At 43.2% G+C, this 18,242-nt stretch overlaps 1 protein-coding gene, 1 non-coding gene and 1 pseudogene across 3 annotated transcripts in view; 2 read left to right on the top strand and 1 right to left on the bottom strand.

Moving 5' to 3' along the window:
* Positions 1-18,242, bottom strand: part of TMCC3 (transmembrane and coiled-coil domain family 3) — a 307,508-nt gene that overhangs the window by 259,556 nt on the left and 29,710 nt on the right. The gene's annotated exons all lie outside the window — the stretch shown is intronic.
* On the top strand, positions 7,600-8,705 carry LOC129136574 (keratin, type I cytoskeletal 19-like; annotated as a pseudogene). The gene has a single exon (XR_008538408.1). The product of XR_008538408.1 is annotated as a keratin, type I cytoskeletal 19-like (transcript).
* Positions 7,946-8,060, top strand: MIR492 (microRNA mir-492). Its single transcript, NR_035821.1, has one exon. It is a non-coding gene; the product is annotated as a microRNA mir-492 (primary transcript).

The following is an 18,242-nucleotide window of genomic DNA, read 5'->3' on the forward strand; positions in this document are numbered from 1 at the left end:
AATTTTAGACCAATATCCCTGATGAACATCGATGCAAAAATCCTCAATAAAATACTGGCAAACCGAATCCAGCAGCACATCAAAAAGCTTATCCACCATGATCAAGTTGGCTTCATCCCTGGGATGCAAGGCTGGTTCAACATACGCAAATCAATAAATGTAATCCATCATATAAACAGAACCAAAGACAAAAACCACATGATTATCTCAATAGATGCAGAAAAGGCCTTTGACAAAATTCAACAGCCCTTCATGCTAAAAACTCTCAATAAACTAGGTATTGATGGGACGTATCTCAAAATAACAAGAGCTATTTATGACAAACCCACAGGCAATATCATATGGAATGGTCAAAAACTGGAAGTATTCCCTTTGAAAACTGCCACAACACAGGGATGCCCTTTCTCACCACTCCTATTCAACATAGTGTTGGAAGTTCTGGCCACGGCAATCAGGCAGGAGAAAGAAATAAAGGTTATTCAATTAGGAAAAGAGGAAGTCAAATTGTCCCTGTTTGCAGATGACATGATTGTATATTTAGAAAACTCCATCGTCTCAATCCAAAATCTTCTTAAGCTGATAAGCAACTTCAGCAAAGTCTCAGGACACAAAATCAATGTGCAAAAATAAGCATTCCTATACACCAATAACAGACAGACAGCCAAATCATGAGTGAACTCCCATTCACAATTGCTTCAAAGAGAATAAAATACCTAGGAATCCAACTTACAAGGGATGTGAAGGACCTCTTCAAGGAGGACTACAAACCACTGCTCAACAAAATAAAAGAGGACACAAACAAATGGAAGAACATTCCATGCTCATGGATAGGAAGAATCAATATTGTGAAAATGGCCACACTGCCCAAGGTAATTTATAGATTCAATGCCATCCCCATCAAGCTACCAATGACTTTCTTCACAGAATTGGAAAAAAACTACTTTAAAGTTCATATGGAACCAAAAAAGAGCCCACATTGCCAAGACAATCCTAAGCCAAAAGAACAAAGCTGGAGGCATCACACTACTATACTACTTCAAACTATACTACAAGGCTACAGTAACCAAAGGCTACAGTAACCAAAACAGCACGATACTGGTACCAAAACAGAGAGATAGACCAATGGAACAGAACGGAGTCCTCAGAAATAATACCACACATCTACAACCATCTGATCTTTGACAAACCTGACAAAAACAAGAAATGGGGAAAGGATTCCCGTTTAATAAATGGTGCTGGGAAAACTGGCTAGCCATATGTAGAAAGCTGAAACTGGATCCCTTCCTTACACCTTATACAAAAATTAATGCAAGATGGATTAAAGACTTAAATGTTAGACCTAAAACCATAAAAACCCTAGAAGAAAACCTAGGCATTACCATTCAGGACATAGGCATAGGCAAGGACTTCATGACTAAAACACCAAAAGCAATGGCAACAAAAGACAAAATTGACAAACGGGATCTAATTAAACTAAAGAACTTCTGCACAGCAAAAGAAACTACCATCAGAGTGAACAGGCAACCTACAGAATGGGAGAAAATTTGTACAACCTACCCACCTGACAAAGGGCTAATATCCAGAATCTACAAATAACTTAAACAAATTTACAAGAAAAAAATCAAACAACCCCAACAAAAAGTGGGCAAAGGACATGAACAGACACTTCTCAAAAGAAGACATTTATGCAGCCAACAGACACGTGAAAAAATGCTCATCATCACTGGTCATCAGAGAAATGCAAATCAAAACCACAATGAGATACCAGTTCACACCAGTTAGAATGGCGAAGTCATTTTAACTGTTCATATGGACCAAAAAAGTCAGGAAACAACAGGTGCTGGAGAGGATGTGGAGAAATAGGAACACTTTTACACTGTTGGTGGGACTGTAAACTAGTTCAACCACTGTGGAAGACAGTGTGGCGATTCCTCAAGGATCTAGAACTAGAAATACCATTTGACCCAGCCATCGCATTACTGGGTATATACGCAAAGGATTATAAATCATGCTGCTATAAATACGCAAAGGATTATAAATCATGCTGCTATAAAGACACATGCACACATATGTTTATTGTGGCACTATTCACAATAGCAAAGACCTGGAACCAACCCAAATGTCCATCAATGATAGACTGGATTAAGAAAATGTGGCACATATACACCATGGAATACTATGCAGCCATAAAAAAGGATGAGTTCATGCCCTTTGTAGTGACATGGATGAGGCTTGAAACCATCATTCTGAGCAAACAATCGCAAGGACAGAAAACCAAACACCGCATGTTCCCACTCACAGGTGGGAACTGAACAATGAGAACACTTGGACACAGGGTGGGGAACATCACACACCAGGGCCTGTCGTGGGGTGGCGGGAGGAGGGAGGGATAGCATTAAGAGATATACCTAATGTGAATGATGAGTTAATGGGTGCAGCACACCAACATGGCACATGTATACATATGTAACAAACCTGCACATTGTCCACATGTACCCTAGAACTTAAAGTATAATAAAATATATATATATAAACAGCTAATAAGCACATGCAAAAATGCTCAATATCATTAGTCATTACAGAAATGCAAATTAAAACCACAATGAGATACTACTACACACCCACCAGAATGGCTATAGTCAAAACGACAGACAATATCAAGTGTAGAATGGGATGTGGAGCAACTGGAACCCCCTCATACCCCAGAGATGGGAAGGTTAAATGGCAGTCACCGTGGAAGGCACTGTAACAGCTTTTCAAAAGGTTAAATATACATCTACCATATGTCCCAGGAATTGCAATTCTAGGTGTCTACCCAAGAGAAATAAAAACATTTGTCTACACAAAGACTTGCATACAAATGATTATAGCAGCATTATTCATAATAGCCAAAATGTAGAAACAACTCAAACGAACATCAACTGGTGAATGAGTTAACAAGATGTTGTATATCCATATAATGAGATACTCAGCAACAAAAAGGAACTACCAATGTACATTACAACAGTGAAAAGGGTCAAAAACATGCTAAGGGAGAAAAAGCCAGTCACAAAACCCTATATTAAATCATTCCACTTATATGAAATTTCTAGCAAAAGCAAATGTATGAAGATAGAAAGTGGATTAGTGGTTGCCCAGGACTGGGGGTGGGAGAAGAGACTAACCGCAAGTGGGCACAAGGCCACTTTGTGCTGTAATGGGCATGTTCTAAACACAGATTACGGAGATGGTTGCACAACTCTACAAATTCACTAAAAATCAATGTATTTACAATGGATGGACTTTAGATATGTAAATTATACCTCAGTAAAATTATGGGCTCAGTTCAGAGGGCAGATCTTCCAGTCATATTCATTATGAGTCACAGGCAATCCAAAGATAGAAACATAATGGAGAGAAAGAATACATTTCCTTCTTCTTCAATTTTATTTATCAAAAGCACTTTCTTCAGGTATCTCAAAATTTAAAGCTATAAGCCAGGCACGATGGTGCACACCTGTAGTCCCAGCTACTCTGGAGGCCAAGGCAGGAAAAACGCTTGAGCCCAGGAGTTTGAGATCAGCCTGGGAAACATAGCAAGACTCTATCTCTCTTTATTATTTTTTTAATTAAAGCTAAAATACCCAGATCTCTTTTTTTAATTCTTATTAATTTCTGAGACAGAGTGTTGTTCTGTCATCCAGGCTGGAATGCAGTAGCACAATCTCAGCTCACTGCAACCTCCGACTCCTGGGTTCAAGCAATTCTCCTGCCTCAGCCTCCAAAGTAGCTGGGATTACAGGCGCCTGACACCATGACCAGCTAATTTTTGCATTTTTAGTAGAGACAGGGTTTCATCATGTTGGCCAGCCTGGTCTTAAACTCCTGACCTGAAATGATCCACTCACCTTGGCCCAAAGTGCTGCAATTACAGGCATGAGCCACCATGCCCGGCCCCACATCTGTTAAAATATGATTTTGCAGGCAGTTTGCCTGGAGGTTAAGGGTTGGAACTGTGGACTCAATCTGTGTGTAAAACCCAGCACTCCTACTTACTAGCTGACTTTAGCATGTTACTTAGACTGAGTTTCAGTTTCTTGTTCCTATACAAAAAATTAATACATACTACAGAGTTGTTTTAAACTAGCACACTATCTATTAACAGCACATGGTAAATACTCAACAAATGCCGATGTTATTTTTTTATTATCAACACATCATCATTACCATCACTATGACTGTAGTTTCCTTGGGAGACTTGAAAACTTGACTGATATGTGTATGTTCCTAATGTACATTTAGTGCTTCATCAATGCTATATTCAATTTAATTGACTGCCCAAACATAACCATGTTCTCTTATAACCCTCATTCCTTATCTTAGGGACCTTATACTTTGAAATAAAATCCCTGGATCATTTCACTAACAGAACAAAAGCTGTGCTATTCCCTGGCTAAAGCAAGATATTTTCCAATTCAACCATAGGAAAAAACATTTTTAAAAGGTGCAGTTTTTGTTTGTTTCTAGGATAGGAGAACTGGACAAAGAAAAAATGTCAGCATCTCCTCAGAGAAGCCTGGCAAACAGGGGAAATAACACTAAACAAAGAAAGCCATGTGCAGAGGACCTGGCACAGAAACACAATTGCCAGGCCTTGCACCCGAGAATCACCAACACCTGCAGAGTAAAGCAACGGGCCACGTACAGTGCTGACTGCTTCCTGGGTGACAGCTGAAACCCAGCCAAGTTCAAAAACCCCTCATTGTGGGTGGGTGTTTTTGCTTTGTAACATCTATATGAAAAGGGAAGGGAAACTGCATGGGGTAAACTTTCTATTTTGTAAGACAAGCATCTTCTTGTTCTCTTTTTCTTTTTCTGGTCAGTGAGTGGAGGGACAGAACCCTGGAAAAATACCTGTGCACCAAGCAAGACAACCCCATCACTGATGTCAGGAAAAGCAGAGCAGTCACCTCTGGCTTGCCCAGCCCACCTCACTCGCCCACCAGCACACACTGCGACTAAAGAACCCCACTTTAGCTGACTGGAGCATTCTTCCAGCCACACACCTCAAAGATCATCTGGGAAGAGATACCACAACACGGCAGGGGGCCGGGTGCCTGTGCCAGGGAGGGACACATGCTCTTCACTCCCCACACTTGCTGGTGAGCCACAGAAGCCCTGTGACCTCAGCACACTCAAGGGAAATATGTCATGGGGCTTACCCTTCGTGAGGACCGCTCTAACTTAGCATCCAAGAAAACCTCACAGCCCCTGTGGGGACTTCTCCTGGGCACCACCTAGCTCCTACCTTAGTAAAGTGTGGAGAAAACCAACTTCCTCACAGAAATGTCTTTTAGAGCCAAATGTAAGTGTCCCTGAAATCAAGTAGACAATGATATTCCTATCATTCTGGGCCTGTCCTTGAATGTTGTCTCTGTTCTGTTTTCTTTCCACTAGAAAGTCATAGACCCTGAGACCCGAAAAGGCCCACAGGGATCTAGAGAGGTGAAATAACTTACTAAAGGCCACAGAAGATGGAAGTGGCCAGGCCAAGACTAACATCCAGCTTTATCCACAAAATCTGGAAAATGCTATCAGGCTATCTTCGACCCAGAAAAGAAGCGCTCACAAGACGAATATCAAGGGAGGCTAGTCCAGACTCTGCAGCTAGTGTCAAAGTTCAAATCCAGTTCTGTCCCTTACTAGGGCATGTAACCTGGGCAATTTCCTTAACTTCTGTTTTCTCATCCATTAATAAGAGGATAATAACAGCATCAACATTACAGAGCACTCCAAGCATGAATGTATCAATACCGAGAGTTTCTATATGACTGATCATCCTCCTCCTCCTCCTCATCATCCTAAAACAGACGGGGGAATGAGAGTAAAGAAGGGATGATAGGAAAAAAAGGTAGAAAGTGAGTGTATGGTCACTAAATAAGTAGAGCATAATTTAACTTCAAAAAATTCAAAGACATGGCTAGGGTCATATCCACAGGGGTTAGTGAGAACATAAAAGCAAAACGTATTATAAACCATTAGGTACAGTATGGCTCCAACTATGTTAAATATTCATACCCACATGTATATACATACTTCCAGAAGAAAGTGAAATAAAATGCATGAAACATTAATTCTCTGGGCACTGGGATCAAGGTTGATCTTTATTGTCTTCTTTATTACTTTTATTTCCCAAATTTTCCACAGCAGACATATATTGCTTTAGAAATCAAAATAAATGTGGGTTTTAAAGGCTGTTTTTATGTTTTTATTTTTATTTTTATTTTTATTTTTTTGAGACAGGGTTTCACTGTTACCCAGGCTGGAATGCAGTTGTGCGATCACAGCTCACTGCAATCTCCACCTCCCAGGCTCAGAAGCAATCCTCCTGCTCCAGAGCCCCCACCACCCATAGCTGGAACCACAAGTGCATGCCACCACACCCAGCTAATTTTTGTATTTTTGAAGAGATGAGGTTTCATCATGTTGCCCAGGCGGGCCTTAAACCCCTGGACCCAGAGCCATCTGCCTGCCTCCGTCTCCCGTCTCCCGAAGTGCTCACAGGCAGAGCCGCAGCACCCAGCCCAAGGCTGTTTTTTAAAAGAAGAAACTTGATACCAGGCCAGGCCTCAAATGGCAAAAGGGCTATTAGGTAGAATCCCAAGAGGCAGGGCCTGTGTTTACTCAGACAGCCAAGGGGGAAGTGCCTGTGTCTGGGAAGAGAACAAGACTTAGGGGGAAGGGGGAAGCTTAACCACGAAGCTTATGCCTGAGAGCATCAGGCCAGGGAAGGACCCTGTAAAATAGGAATAAATTCCAAAAGAAAATAAAACAGAAGTGACGACATCAGCAGTCCCTAGTTAAAAGAAGAAGAAGAAGAAAGAGAATCCTGGAGCAAGCCTCTGCGCAGAAAATTTTTTTTCCCTGGCTGGAACAGAAGATCAGTCACCAAAACTAAAAAGCAAAAGATCCAAGTGGCTGAAAAAAGGAATTATGGGCTCCTACTGGGGACAAGACTTGCCTGGAAGCCTATCTGAGGGCTTGCTGCCCTATCCTTCACATCTGAGATTATCCCCCGATCCCAGCCAAGACCAGGGATTTCCTGCTTTTTGGCATCCAGATGCGAGAAATAGTTCTGCTGACTCTGAGATCACTGACTGACAGACACTAGCCAGGGCCCAGGGAGAACGCGCCGTGGGGTCTAAGATCGAGTTCACCTGGCATCTTTCTCGGCACGTATCTTCCTGGCTTGTCCTCAGTCTCCACTCCTCTCAGTTTGAGTTCCCACCTTACCTCTTTTGCAGAGATTCCTTGTAGCTCATATGAAGGAGTGGACAGAAGACACAGAACAGATAGCAGAGAGAAGTATTGGGGGCCTCCCAGCTCTTGTTCAGGGCCCCACTTTCCTCTGACAAGCATGTTAAGGTTTATCCAGATTACCCCTCCAGTTCCCCTATTTCACAGATGAGGGAAATGAGACAGAAAAAGGGGGACTGTATGTCTGTGCCCATCAAAGTCAGATGAGATGATACACTGTCTTAAGACCATCTGATTCGGGACCTTGCCTGAGGTCACAAATCTTTGTAGTGACAGAGCCAGGACAAGCACATAACTATCCTAATGGCTGCTCCTTCCTTCAGCACTGTGGCTGCCTACAAGCTGGACTGCAGTCTCTACTGCTCACTAGAAAAGTTCCAGTCCCCCAGCAGGCACAGGGGCTCCAGCAGCCGCGGCGTGTCCGTGTCCTCTGTCTGCTTCGTGTCCTTGTCCTCCTTCGGGGGGCTACAGCGGCATCCTGGCTGGGTCCAACGGATTGCTTGCGGGCAACGAGAAGGTCACCATGCATAACCTCAACAACTGCCTGGCCTCCTACCTGGACAAGGTGCACGCCCTGGAGGCAGCCAACAGCAAGCTGGAGGTGAAGCTCCGTGACTAGTACCAGAAGCAGGGGCACAGGCCCTCCCGCAACTACAGCCACTACTACAGGACCATCAAGGACCTGCGGGACAAGATTCTGGGTGCCACCATTGAGAACGCCAGGATTGTCCTGCAGATCAACAATGCTCAACTGGCTGCAGATGACCTCTGAACCAAGTTTGGTTTGAGTGTTTGGGTGCTGGATGAGGTGACCCTGGCCAGGACTGATCTGGAGGCACAGATCAAAGGCCTGAAGGAAGAGCTGGCCTACCTGAAGAAGAAGCATGAGGAGGAAATCAATGCCCTGAGGGGCCAAGTGGGAGACCAGGTCCATGTGAGGGTGGATTCGGCTCGGACCTGCCAAGATCCTGAGTGACAGGCAAAGCCAATATGAGATCATGGCCAAGCAGAACTGGAAGGATGCTGAAGCCTGGTTCACCAGCTGGACTGAGGAACTGAACCATGAGGTCACTGGCCACATAGAGCAGCTCCAGATAAGCAGGTCCGAGGTCACTGACCTGCGGCGCACCCTCCAGGGTCTTGAGATTGAGCTGCAGTCGCAGCTCAGCGTGAAAGCTCCCTTAGAAGGCACACTGGCAGAAACAGAGGCATGCTTTGGAGCCCAGCTGGTGCAGATCCAGGCACTGATCAGCAGTATTGAAGCCCAGCTGGGCGATGTGCGAGCTGATGGTGAGTGGCAGAATCAGGAGTACCAGCGGCTCCTGGAGCAGGAGATCACCACCTATCGCAGCCTGCTTGAGGGCCAGGAAGATCATTACAACAACCTGTCCACCTCCAAGGTCCTCTGAGGCTGCAGGCTCCGGGGCCTCTGCTCTCCTCAAAGCACGTCTCCTGGGTAGGAGGATGGGAAGGAAGGGACCCTTACCCCTGGTTCTTCCCCTGACCTGCCAGTAAAATTTTATGGCTCAAGGGAGGAAAAAAAAAAAAAAAAAAACAAGAGCAAAGAAAAGTTCCAGTCTAATCCCCAGGCTCCTCTTGGGCAAATGTCAACATATAAAATGATCCAGAAGGCCAAGTCGAATTACGGTGTAATGGACAGGGGTGCCTCTTCACATTGCCTAAGGGACAACTATAACAGAAAACATCTCAGTCAAAAAGGTGACCCTGCAATGTGGACTGCCAGGACCCACAATGAGCCAGACGGGTTGGCACCTTTTCAACACGGGCCTGCATTCCTGCAGGTCCAGATCCCAGAGTGTACTGTATCCAACGTGCCTGTGGCTAGCGTGTGTCTACAGACTCTGGAACCACACTCTTTGGCTTCCAACCCTGGCTCCAGCACATACTCTGTGACTTTTGGCCAGTATATTAACCTTTCTGTGCCTCCATTTCTCCTCCTGGAAGGTAAGCATTAAGTATCTCCTATCTTTAAAAGTTCCTAAGAAGTCTACATCCTAGGCCACCCTATATTTATGTGCACACCCAGCAGCCCTTTCTGTCCCCTTTGAGCCCAATCTGAGGGAGGACAGGTCCCTCTCTCAGCCTCAGAAAGTGAATCATGATGGGATTCAACCTTTTCTTTGGTTTTCTCCTTCTCTTTGGCCAGTGACAAGTCAAAGGCAAGAATAACTCGGGTCTCACTAAACAGGGAGGTCAGCAGGGAAACCTTCCTTTCCCAATAAAAAGACATAGGTTTGGCCAGGTGCAGTGGTTCACACCTGTAATCCCAGCACTTTGGGAGGCTGAGGCAGGCGGATCACCTGAGGTCAGGAGTTCAAGACCAGACTGGCCAACATGGTGAAACCCCGTCTCTACTAAAAATACAAAAATTAGCCAGGCATGGTGGCACATGCTTGTAATCCCAGCTACTCGGGAGGCTGAGACAGAAGAATCACTTGAACCTGGGAGGCAGAGGTTTCAGTGAGCCGAGATCATGCTACTGCACTCTAGCCTGGGCGACAAGAGCAAAACTCCATCTCAAAAAAAAAAAAAAAAAAAAAAAAGACATAGGTTTATGCAAAGCATATTAGGCCATTCGTGCACTGCTATAAAGGAATACCTGACACTGGGTAATTTATAAAGAGAAGAGTTTTAACTGGCTCACTGTTCTGCAGGCTGTACATGCATGGCACCGGCATCCTGAGCACAGCTTCCAGGGAGGCCTCAGGGAGCTTTTACTCATGGCAGAAGGCAAAATGGGAACAGGCATGTCACATGGCGAATGAAGGAGCAAGAGTGAGTTGGGGCAGAGGTGCCACAAACTTAAACAACCAGATCTCCTGAGAACTCACTCACTATCACTCACTATATCAAGGACAGCATCAAGACATGAGGGATCTGCCCCATGACCCAAACACCTCCCACCAGGCCCCACCTCCAACACTGGGGATTGGATTTCAACATGAGATTTGGGCGGGGACAAATATCCAAACCATATCACACAAAAGAAGCCTTTTGACCCTTCCACTGCCTTTAGTGCTGCTATAGCAGCCATCTGCCGCCATGGGGAAAGAGCCAGGAAGGCCAAGAGGATCTCAGCCCTGAGGACTAACACTGTCCTGGTCTCTGTGCCCAGGCCAGCCTCCACTTATTCCAAGGATGACTGTGAGGAATGTGGACCCCTGCTTGTTTACAGTACTGTTGGATAACTCTTCTTTTGCTTGTGGCCAAATGCCATCCTAATAGGTCAACTGTATAAGTTTATTCTCATTAAAAAAAAAAAAAATTTTAAATCATGTTCTCCAAAAAGTTACTGAGTAAAAGTGATGTCGCAATATCAGTATGACTCATGGCATTGATTTTTGTTCGTTTGTTTTTTGTATTTTTCTGAGACAGAGTCTCACTCTGTCTCCCAGGCTGGAGTCAGTGGCGCAATCTCGGCTTACTGCAACCTCCTCCTCCCGGGTTCAAGCGATTCTCCTACCTCAACCTCCTGAATAGCTGGGACTACAGGTGTGCGCCACCATGTCTGGCTAATTTTTTTGTATTTTTAGTAGAAACGGGGTTTCACCATATTGACCAGGCTGGTCTCGAACTCCTGACCTCGTGATCCGCCCACCTCGGCCTCCCAAAGTGCTGGGATTACAGGCATGAGCCACCATGCCTGGCCGGCATTGTTTTATACACACACACAGATACAGAAATATAGGGATGTGTGTGTATATACATAATATATATATATATACTATATATGGGTGTACATGTCACATATATTTCCTAGCTTTTTCCACTCAGGCGGCCTTGAAGCTGTGATGTCCCTACAGCAACAAGCACACTTAGTATCTGGATCTTGGTTTCTAAATACCATCCTCCAGATGACCTCCAAGAGACCAGTGTTCCTTGAAGAAATGGCTGGCTCAAGAACTGCAGCAAGGAAAATACAAGATGAACCTGGACATCTTAGAATGCCAGAAAGCAAAGGAGGTGCTTTTTTTAAAAAGGAAAGGGTGAGAAAAGGAAAAAAGAAGAAAGATGGGGCATGTCAAATGGACGTAGAAGCCAAACTGAAGGAGTTCCCAATAGCCAAAGCTGGAACAAATTAGAGGGAAAAAAGGGGGGATAGTAGTATAAGATCATAGAATAAAACAAATATCTGTGAGCCTATACTGAAATAAATAAGTGACTAAGTAAATATAGCAAAAGGGACAGATCTTCCTTACAAAAGAATTCTAATTAATAATTATAGAAAGAATTAGGAAAATAGAAAATCACCTGTATTTCACTGGAGCAGAAATGTTTGCCCTAAAAAAAATTATGGCCTTCAGTCTTCCTGGGAATGATCAGCTGTTGCACTTTCGGTGACAGCAGGATTATGGACATTAATACAGAACTTTACAGTTTATAATTTTTTTTAAGAAAGAAAAGAAGAAATCACAATTAAACACCATAGTAATAACTGCTTTAACAAGATCCACTGATGAAGATAAAATTAATGTGTGAAACTTTATGGAGAAACATTATCTGCACAACCTTAAAATATCTCCTAGCTGAATACTAATACAAATATTAATTACTGTGGTGGTTTTAAAATATGTCCACAGACTCTTTGATACTCCTCCATGAGGTGGAACTTAATCCCCCCATGCCCTGAGTATGGGCTGGACTTGGTGATTCCTCTCTACTTAATCAATGATGGAAAGGGAAAGACAGTAACCTTACAGTAGTGAAACCTAGAAGATATGAGACATCACCAGTACCAAGCCATCTTGACATCATGTACTCCTTCACAGGACGCAGTGAGAACAGCATATCACCTGAATCGTATTTGTCCCCAAAGTCCATAACCTCAGTCTAATCCTGAGAAGACACTAGACAAACCCAAATGGAAGAACATTCTATAAAATGCCTGAACACGACTCTTCAAAAGTGTCAAGGTCATATGTCTCAAGCCTTTTAGTGTTGTTATAAAGCAACATCTGCATGCTTGGCTCATGGTTCTGTAAGCTATTCAAGAGGCATGGTGCCAGCATCTGCTTCTGGTGAGGGCCTCAGGCTGCTTCCACTCATGGCAGAAGGTGAAAGGGAACTGGTGTGTGCAGAGATCATATGGTGAGAGGAGAAGCAAGAGAGAGGAGAGGGGCCGGGCACGGTGGCTCATGTTTGTAATCCCAACAATTCGGGAGGCCAAAAGGGGAGAATCTCTTGAGCCCAGGCGTTCGAGACCAGCCTAGACAACATAGTGAAACGCCATCTCTACAAAAAATAGAAAAATTAACTGGGCAAGGTGATGCGTGCCTTAGTCACAGCTACTCGGGGAGTTGAGGTGGGAGGATCTCTTGAGCCCAGGAGGTTGAGGCTGCAGTGAGCCGTGATCACACCAGTCCACTTCAACCGGGGAGAAAGAACAAGACCTTATCACAAAAAAAGAGAGAGAAAGAGAGTACAGGTGCTAGGCTCTTTTTAGCAACCAGCTCTCATGGGAACTAACAGAGTGAAAACTCACTCATTACCACAAGGACGGCACCAAGCTATTCACTGGGGATCCACCCCCATGACCCAAACACCTCCCATTAGGCACCCACTTCCTACACTGGAAATCAGATTTCAACATGAGATTAGCAAGGGTCAAACATCCAAACTATAGCAGCCATATAAGACAAGGGAAGATGAAAGTATCATACATCGGAGGAGACTAAGGAGACATGACAACTAAATAAAATGTGGATTGGATCCTGAAACAGAAAATAACATTCGAGGAAAAACTGGGAAAATGTGAATAAAGTATGTAGTTAACAACTAAAGTTAACAGTGTTGTACCAAGGTAAATGTTTTCACTTTGATAAACATACCATGTTGTTTAAGATACTCATATTAGGCTAGGCGTGGTGGCTCATGCCTGTAATCCCAGCACTTTGGGAAGCCGAGGCGGGTGGATCCCCTGAGGTCAGGAGTTCGAGACCAGCCTGGCCAACATGATAAAACCCTGTCTCTACTAAAAATACAAAAATAAGCTGGGTGTGGTGGCATGCGCCTGTAATCCCAGGTACTCAGGAGGCTGAGGTAGGAGAATCGCTTGAACCCGGGAGGTGGAGGTTGCAGTGAGCTGAGATCGCACCACTGCACTCTAGCGTGGGCGATAAGGTGAGACTCTGTCTCAAAAAAAAAAAAAAAAAAAAAAGTGTGAAAACTAAACCAAACAAAGCAATGCTCCAAGAAGATGCAGCACGCGTATCCTAAGGCTTCAGGTTCCCATAAAATCCCTGAGGTTGCCCAGACACCCCCAGTTTGGGATGCATCAGAGCCTCTCTCACTAATGAATACCACAGCCATGATGACCATGCATCCAGGAGGAACAGCATGTATCCTCTATTTTCACTGGAGGCTGTACCCCAAGGGTCTTTCCTAATTCCCACTGCTGCGAGGACCTGGATGAAAAGTGATAAGCCCCCAAGCATGGCAAGGCTCCAGCCTGTTGCTTCTGGCTATGGTCCCATCACTCAGCACTTTGAAGACCCGCATAGAATGAGTTATTAACACACCCAAAGAACAAATTCTGAAAGTGCATCAATATTAATTCATTTACAGAGAGGTTTTGCTTTCTCCTCTCTCTTTCTTGATTAAATGCTTAGTGCTTCCTCAAGAGATATGCTGTCACAAAACTCTCAACCAGTCATGAATGAGAAGAAAAGATAAAATCTTCCCCATCACCTTAAAGGAAAGCATTTATTTAAAAGTTCTCATCAACCACATGCAGTGGTTCATGCTTATAATCCCAGTGCTTTGGGAGGCCAGGAGTTCTAGACCAGCCTGGGCAAAATAGCAAGAGCCCGTCTTTAAAAATAAATAAATAAATAATTAGCTAGGTATGGTGGCATATGCCTGTGCTCCCAGCTATTCAGGAGGCTGAGGCAGGAGGGGAGGCTGGGGTGGGAGAATCCACTTGAGCCCAGGAGTTTTGGGCTGCAATGAACTATATGATTTTGAGACAAAGTGACATTCCGTCTCAAAAAACAAAGTTCTCATCACCTAAACGTATGCCTTTTAGTTCATATTTTATTTGTTTAATCTTTGGGTAAGACTCTTGTTGCTGTTTTCTTTCTTTTTAAGATGAAGTGATAGATTGCTTGCAAAAATGGCCCCAAATCCTCCATCCCACTCCCTTGTATCCACACCCTTTACTCAGTGTGATTATGTGGCTTCTTTCATCAAGGGAGACAGTTTGTTTACCAAACCTTAAAGCTGGGATGGCCATGTGGATTACTTTAGCCAACACAATGTGGCAGACAGAGTTGGTAATGTGCCAGTTCTGAACGCAGGCCCACGAGGCTCTGCTCTCTTATGCTCCCTCTCAGAACCCTGCTTCACAGCCATGAGAACAAGTCAAGGCTAGCTGCTGGAGAACGAGAACACATGTGGTATAAAGATGAGCCAGCCCAGCCAAGAAGACAACTGCCCACATGGGCCCAGCCTACATTGCTTGCCTGCAGAACCATGGGCTAAATAGTTATGTCACCACATTTTAGGATAGTTTGTTATCCAGCAAAATCTAACTGATACAATTGAAGTGTGTGATTTTAGTGCTGTTAATTATTCTGATCTTAAAAGTATTACTAATTGGAGAAAGTCAGAAAATACAGAAAAGGAGAAAACCGCCCATAATTTATCACTAGAATAAAACCAACATTCTGGTGGTGTTTTTCCCCAGTCTTCAGTATATTAGTGTGACTGAATGAAAATGAAATCCACTTAGTTTTAATTCCATATCTTTCTCCTCCCACTGAAAACATTCAATAGAGCTTTTCTTATGCCATTAGTGTCCGAAAACGTAATTTTTAATGGTTTAAATATTCTATTTATCATGGATGTACAATAATTTAAAACTGTGCATATGTTTCTGTAGTTTCTATAATTAAATAATGAAATTATTTATTCATTATTGTAAGTATTATTGTTCATTTGAGTACAGAAAGCTATGTTCAACTCTGTGCTTATTTCTTTAAAATAAGCTTCTAGAACTGAAATTCTTGATTCAACGAGTATAGACTGCTAGTCAAAGCCAGTCCCCCTACACACACACACACACACACACTTCTTTGCTGGCAGAGACACATTTTGTTCCATTGTTTACCTTACGTTCTACCATGTGCTCAGAGTGAGGAGCCTCTCCCCAACAAGGAAGAGAAAGGAGAATCCTGATAGTCTAAGCTACTAGCTAAATCTAGCCCACCACCTGTTTTAGTATAGGCCATTTAATGCAATTCTGGCCAGTGAGACATGAGAGAGGTCTTTTGGGAGCTTTTGGAAAAAGCTTTTCTTTACAAATACCCATGCAAGAAGGAATGGTTCCTTTTCTCAACTCTAGAGATGAGTGTATAAAGATGCAACGCCCGGAACTGATGCAGCCATCTTGACTATGAGGACTTAAGTCTATGGGAACAAACTGATATACTCAGGATGGCGGAGAAGGAAAAGGAAACACTCATGTCCTTTGTGATGTTTTTGAGCTGCTGAATTTCCTGGAAACACTCCACCTCTGGACAGTGAGATGATAAACCTAAACTTCTTTCTGTGTAAACCATTTTTACCAGGTTTTCTGTTCCTTACAGCCTAAAGGACAGGGACTCTTTCAAGGCTTTCTCCACACATTACCAAACTGAGCTCGTAGAGAGATTGTAGCAATGAACGTTTTCTGCAGAACTACATGGGCTTAACATAAAATTTACAAAATAACTTGGAGAAAAATAATACATGTAAAATATTCAATGTTCTAATATCCACAAACCTGATATCTCCTTTGTTCAAAATTTTAAAAAATATCTCCTAGTAAATTCCATTATTTACTTAGTCCAGCAATGTGCTGTGAGTTTTTCTAAAGGTTTTACGCTTTTTTGCTGTTATTATAACTAGAAGCATTTTCTCTATTATATCTAACAGATTGTTGCTGGTATATAATAAAGCTATTATTCTTCATGTATAAATCCACAACTTTACTGAGTTGTCAATAAGTTTAGGAGTGTTGCCATACATTTGTTTCTTTTTTATTGTTATGTAATTATGTTGTTTATTTTTTAAAAAACTTTTTACTTCCTACTATCAGCTATATTTCATATGTTTCATGCTTTATTGCACTGACAACAAATTCCAGAATAATAAATATCATCTTAGTTTTTTTATTTTAAAGGAAATCTCTAATGTTTCACTATTGAGTATGACATTAAATACTGGTTTAAGAGATATGTATGTGTGGGTGCACAGACATACAAAATTTATTTTTTGGTTTATAATATACATAAATCATGTAAAAAAATCTTATTTTTATAAGAATTATATTTTTTAAATTAACGACAGGTACTGAATTGTCAAATGTAATTTAGGAATCTATTGTGATCATCATATAGTTTATCTTAACTGAAACTGACCAAAGAGTCTAGTTACAGACTTCCTTTAAAAAATTCATATTCCTAGGATAAAATGTTACATATACATCCTGAATTACTCTTTCATGAGCATTTCTTGTTGAACTTTTTCATGTGCTTTATCCGGTGTTTTATTCATATGATTTGGATAGTTCTTCTACTAGAGTGTGATAGCACTCATAGAACAGGGGAATTATCTCATATCTGGAACTCGAATAAGCTCATTAGTAAAATTGGAAAAGCAACCCACGACCCCATGGTAAAAGGACAAAATTCCCAATAGATGAAGTTAAACGATTTATGGAGGAAGGAAAGGCAGTCCTTTGAAATGCTAGTATTACCATGGACATTTCTTTTTCTCTTTTTTCTTTTTTTGAGACGGAGTCTCACTCTGTTACTCAGGCTGGTGCAGTGGCATGATTTCAGCTCACTGCAACCTCCACCTCCTGGGTTCAAGCGATTCTCCTGCCTCAGCCTCCCAAGTAGCTGGGATTACAGGTGCCCACCACCATGCCTGACTAATTTTTGTAATTTTAGACAGGGTTTCATCATGTTGGTCAGGCTGGTCTCGAACTCCTGACCTCAAGTGAGCTGTCCACCTTGGCCTCCCAAAGTGCTGGGATTACATGCGTGAGCCACCGCACCCAGCCACTGCTGACATTTCTGACAGCTTTGCTAGATACAGTCCTTGCCTGGAGGTTCACTTTCCCTTTGTAGCACTTCACCAACTATGCTGTACTTTCCTGATGCTGAGAGTTGGCCGTGGCTGGTTTGTTTTATTTTGTTTTCCTACTGTACCAGAAATACGGCTCCATGTTTTCCGACAGTGTTATACAGGAGGAGAGGAGGAGAGAGTTTCTCCATTTCTGAACGCAGGACCACTGCCTGTCCATTTCCCACCATCCCCATGTGCATCAGTTATCTAGTTCACAGTAATGCTGTGCAAAAGCAATCAGAGGACCTCACTAGCATACAGCAGTAAGGGCTCATAGCTCAAGTGTCTGGAGTGGTCAGTTAGGTGGCTCTGCTGATCCTGGCTGAGATTACTGGCCCTGGAGTAATTACCACCCTGCAATCAGTTGGTTCTTTGCTGATTTAGGAAGTCTTTGGCTGGGAAGTTTACGGTAATTCAGCTCTGCTCTGAGAACATCTGCAAGACAATGGTGTATGTGCAAGAGAGCAAGCAGGATCATGCAGTCTCTTAAGACCTGGGCTTGGAGCTGGCATACCCTCCATCACTACTACTGCATCCTGTTGGCCAAAGCCAATGTCAAGAGGCCAGCCCAAGCCAGGCGCAGTGGCTCATGCCTGTAATCCCAGGACTTTGGGAGGCCAAGATGGGCAGATCACCTGAGGTCAGGAGTGCGAGACCAGCCTGGCCAACGTGGCGAAACCCCGTCTCTACTAAAAATACAAAAATTAGCCAGGCATGGTGGCATGTGCCTGTAATTCCAGCTACTCAGGAGGCTGGGATAGAAGAATTGTTTGAACCCGGGAGGTGGAGGTTGCATCAGTGAGCCTAGATCACGC

The sequence above is a fragment of the Pan troglodytes genome, chromosome 10, assembly GCF_028858775.2.
Source record: "Pan troglodytes isolate AG18354 chromosome 10, NHGRI_mPanTro3-v2.0_pri, whole genome shotgun sequence".
Lineage (NCBI taxonomy): Eukaryota > Metazoa > Chordata > Mammalia > Primates > Hominidae > Pan > Pan troglodytes.